Source organism: Montipora foliosa, chromosome 2 (genome assembly GCF_036669935.1).
Source record: "Montipora foliosa isolate CH-2021 chromosome 2, ASM3666993v2, whole genome shotgun sequence".
In the NCBI taxonomy this organism is placed as follows: Eukaryota; Metazoa; Cnidaria; class Anthozoa; order Scleractinia; family Acroporidae; genus Montipora; species Montipora foliosa.
The window spans coordinates 62,577,931-62,582,930 of record NC_090870.1 but is presented as its reverse complement, the minus strand read 5'-3'; the positions used below and the strand labels follow the sequence as shown (position 1 = coordinate 62,582,930).

Genomic DNA, 5,000 nt, shown 5'->3' with positions numbered 1-5,000 from the left:
CACTCGCATTTTAGAGCAAAACCAACAAACAAAATCAGCTATTCCTTAAGTCCAAAAGAGTACAGATGATTGTTATTTAATTCCAGTTGAAAATAGAAATTAGAGTTTCGTTCCTGAACAAAGGAAAAAGCGATTAAACCACGTTTTTTTTAAATACGCATCAACTTCAAATAACGCATCCGTAAAAATAACAAACAGTTTAGTGTCCAAGAAGTGAATTTGTGGAGTAACTTCTTCCACCAAGTTTGAGCTTTTACTGGTATACTGTTTTGCCGTCCTCGTTCTCTTCCTCTCCTTTCGTTAGGTCGTCCAGGCATCATGCAACCTTTTCACATCTTCTAAAGACAAGCTTATGAATTGCAATACAGAGAAAAACGTAGCTCTAAACAAATTGTAAAAAAACACTCAGCTTTAAGTTTATATCCCTCCGATACATGACTTGAATAACTGCATAGCCACTAGTGTGGACCACGGCTATCATGATAAGTTAAACTGGATTGAGACCGGCGAAAAATGCAGAACGAAAATATTTTCCAACCGTTTTCCACCTGAACACGAAAAGCGTTGACTGTTAAGAGTTTTAGTTGACGTAGTACGGCTTTGTAGCCGCGTCAAGCCACTAAAAGCGCGCGAAAAATGAAGCCTCGTTTATGTTAAGATGAGGTAACGTGGCTTGAAGCCTGCGATCCAATAGAAAACCAATACCTGGTTTAAAAAAAATGACCTCGATGGGCTGTAAAATTGAGCCAGCGATATGGTCATGTGATACTGGTCACAGGATACCTTGTTTTGACAGTTGTCAATTGACCCACTCGTGAATTGACCCTAACATGGGAGTCCAATACACCATATTCATAAATGGCGGACGCACGGTCGAAGTCTGGACCGAGTACATGATAACGAGGCAAGTGAGGCGAGGTTTTGAGCTCGTTGTTGTGAGTAAATACAAGTGTGTCGCTGTATCTAGCTTATCAGCCGCTTAAATGGCTTCAAACACAAACAGACATTGTTGTGTTCCGCTTTGTAACCAAAGAGGCTCCGTCGGACCGGGCAATGAACATGTGAGCTTTTATAATTTTCCAGAAGAAGAGGGATTGAGAAAGGTTTGGATTCACGCTATCCGCAGAGATGTGGGGAGATTTTTTCATATAACCAAAACAACAAAGTGTGTTCCTTGCATTTTAAAGAAGATGACGGACGGGTATCAGTGAAGAGCGATGCGTTTCCTCGCCAATTTACATGGAAAAGAAGTTCTCCCAGAAAGCGACGGCACACCTGTGGAATTAAAAGAAATTTGCCAGAGAAACTCCCCCTGCCAACGCACAGACCGCGGAAATTGGGCTCCCCGTTTGGTTTGAACACCTATTCAAGTAGTGAACTCAGTGAAGGTACCGGTTCCTCAGTAAAAGTTACCGAACAATGTTTATCGAAGTTCGAGGAGCTGAATCCCACAGAGATTAATCTTAAGGAAGCCTTAAAACATGTCAGGATCCTCGAGCTTAAGTGTGTCTCACTTCAAAACAATGTCTCAGAATTAATGGACAAATTCGAAGTTCTCCAATCTAGCGTATTCTATCTTGAAAGATTTAGTCAGTCAGATGACCAAATCTTGTTTTACACTGGTTTTCCCAATTATAGACCTTGTTTTGGCAACTTTCGACTTTCTGGACCCCTGAACTACAGGGGAGAACATAAGATACTGGCTGCCAAGTGATCATTCTGTTGCTCCACAACGTTACGATCAACCACCAGGGGTCAAAGCAAAACGGGAAGACCAAGATCTCTTAAACCAATAGTAGAGTTCTTCCTTGTAATGTGTCGCCAGAGACAAGGATTTATAGAGACTCATTTAGCTCGTTTGTTTAATTGGTCTCAATCAACGGTGAGCAGAATTTGTATAACTTGGATTAATTTTATGTACCTTCGGTTTGGTTTGATAAATATATATATGGCCATTAAGAGATGTAACTGATAAAACAATGCCTGAAGTTTTAAGGTTGCATATTCCAGCACAAGAGTAATACTTGATTGCACAGAGGTGCAATGTGAAATGCTCAGTAGCTTGCTTTTAAATAGTGAGCTCTTCAGTTCGTAGAAAAATCACACCACTTTAAATGTACTACTGGGCATTTCACCTTCAGGTGCCATTACATTCATCTGTTAATTGTACACCAGAAGCATTTCCGTCAGGGAGATTGGGAAACGATCCAGAATTCTTGACTTGCCATTTGACGATTGAGATTCAGTAATAGCAGACAAAGGTTTTACCATCAGTGAGGTATTACCGTTGGGTGTCTCTCTTAACATTCCACCATTTCTTGGAAGCTCAAAGCAATTGTCCCCTGAGGAAGTAGTAAAAACCCAGGAAGTTGCCCGACTTAGAATACATAAATAAACAAAAACTTTCGCATATAGGATACTCTAACCCCATTGAAGTTCTTTGGAATTGTTAATCAAATGTGGGCTATTTGTGCTTTCCTTTGTAATCTTTAAGACCCAATCATATCAGAGTAGTGATAAAGAAGAACAATATTATTGTGAAACTGGATCTTGGTATTACAATCGAAATTGAGCTTACTTTTATTTCTTAATGGTGAAAACAGTTAAGAGGCCTTTTTCGATATATTAAAATTCAGCTTGAAAGAGAAGTTCTGAGGACAGAGACAAAGGAAAGTGGATGATATGCAAATATTTTTCACATTCATTCCAAGATGTTTCTGTTGTTTTCGTCCTCACTGCCTCACTATCAAGCTAAATATTTAATATTTCGAAAATGTCCAATTACCGATCACAGAGCAATTTTTATTTATTACTCTGCTGCCAAGTGTTTGTACGGGTGTAATTGATTTCGTGAAAGCTAATCATCTAAGGAGAGACTGAGTGGAATGAGTCAATTTTCTTCTAGTGCAATGACTTGATGTATTTATTAGTATCAAAGCAGTTCTCGATTGCAAGTGGAGTAACAAATTACAGTGGAAGGGCATGGTGGTGCAAATCCTGCTGTAACATACCCAATGAAGTGTGCAAAGAAATATGAGTGCAGTTTCCGCATTAGCTCCAACCAGTAATCTATATCGAATCTTATCCTTTCAATGGACATTCCTTTCTTGGGGTAACCAACAAGATCGTACCACTGTGCACCTGTGCAACCCATTTGTCCTTGTACTTTAGCATAATAGGGCTGCCCTCGTATAAGATTGCACATGTTGCCAATCCTTTCACAAAGAACTGGGGATCAACACACGCTTCAAGAGGGGTAACATGAAACTTTGTTTCAGGGCACTTGACTTCCCAGTAATCCAAATGGGTCCTCACAATTTGGATCTACGACCGTCCCATCAGGGGAACATCCAAGCACTGGACAATTTGCACACACAACAAACCACTGCACAGGTGTCTTTTTACTGTGCATATAATTCTGATAGTTTTCAATGGTCACTGGCTCGTACGTAATGCCATAAGAAGTATGTCGTGATTGAAATATCTTGGAGTGCATAATGTCCTTTGCAAATTTTTCATAGTTCCTCTGTCTATGAGAGATGAGGTGGAACTGAAATGCAGTAAAACGAAACTTCCGGTCATTTTTCCATTTTTCTGAATTTATTTGGATCAACTATGTTTTTGCCTCTCCCAGGTTGAATGTAATGCTCGATGCTGTTGGATTTGGAAGGAAAAGTACAGGATTAAAAATGAACCCAATAAAACGGACGAGCGATTGTATAATGACTTTTCTAATCGCACTGCTTTATTTACCATTTTAGCAGTTGTGCTTTAATTTTTACTCTTTTACACCTGTTCCCGCGGCATTTCAGCCAAAATTTCAGGGCATCGTTATTAAGTTCTGATGGCTTTCGTCCACCAAATTAAGAATCCGGAATGTCATCTTCCGTCAAGCAAAGATCCATAAAGCCACAAACTTGTATATACTTACTACAACGAGCTCAAAACAAGGAAAAGATTTCAATCCGAGCGAAAACGTCTACGATCGCGTGGATATTTACAGAACGCGCCTCACTTGCCTCGTTGTCATGTACTCGTTCCAGACTATGACCTCGCGTCTGTCAGTTATGAATATGGTGTATATCAAAGATGTATGCTGTAAACTAGTGTGATTCTGGTCACATTGGCATACATAGAGGAGTGGACGTACGTACGGACGGACAGTCGATGACGTCATACCTAAAACCATAATTTCTAGAATCGATGGGTTGCCATATTTTCTTAACTATAGCGCTCGCAGCGCGCGGAGCTCCGCTTCAAATCGTTGCGTTGACGGAGCATTCGAATTATGACTTTGGGTCACCTGTGATCATACGTACCAGTCTGTTTTTCCAAAGAGAGCTTAAGCGTCTAATTTTTAAGTTTATAATAACATACATGAAAAAATTACTCGAGAGCAGTGCAGTTCAAGTGTAACACAGTGCAAAAAGTGTAATACACCATCAAGGGCGCGTCCTGGATAGCGCAATGTCTGGCGCCTTTTTTCCCTGATTGCGTGATACGCGTGTGTTTTTTCTGCTTAATTAACCATCTCGAATTTTTTCATGTATATTATTAATAAGTAATAACATGATTTTTCTCGTGCAATTTGGAATAAATAAGCACTTGTGAATTTTTTCAAAGACGACCAAAATTGCACGAGCCCGTAGGGCTCATGCTTGTCTATTCCAAATTGCACTCGAAATCATGTGATTACCCATACTAATCCGATTCGGTCCAGAGTTATCACAACAGACAAAAACACTAACAGATTAGTACGTATCATCCTCTTTCCTGGAAATTATATAAAAAAATATTGGTTTGAAGCCTGGCATTTCACAAATCATTCTAAACTGAGAACAGTTAAGTATAGGTAATCAGATGATTTCGAGTGCAATTTGGAATAAGCGCGAGTAAATTTCTTCGAAGACCACCAAAATTTGTAGTCTTTGAAAAAACTTACAAGTGCTTATTTATTCCACATTGCACGAGAAACATCATGTGGTTACTTACTAATAATA

The 5,000-nt window shown here is 39.5% G+C and overlaps 1 protein-coding gene across 6 annotated transcripts in view; it reads right to left on the bottom strand.

Annotated features, from left to right (window-relative positions):
• The window catches only part of LOC137984909 (uncharacterized), a 26,600-nt gene that overhangs the window by 14,032 nt on the left and 7,568 nt on the right, over positions 1-5,000 (bottom strand). The window lies entirely within an intron of this gene.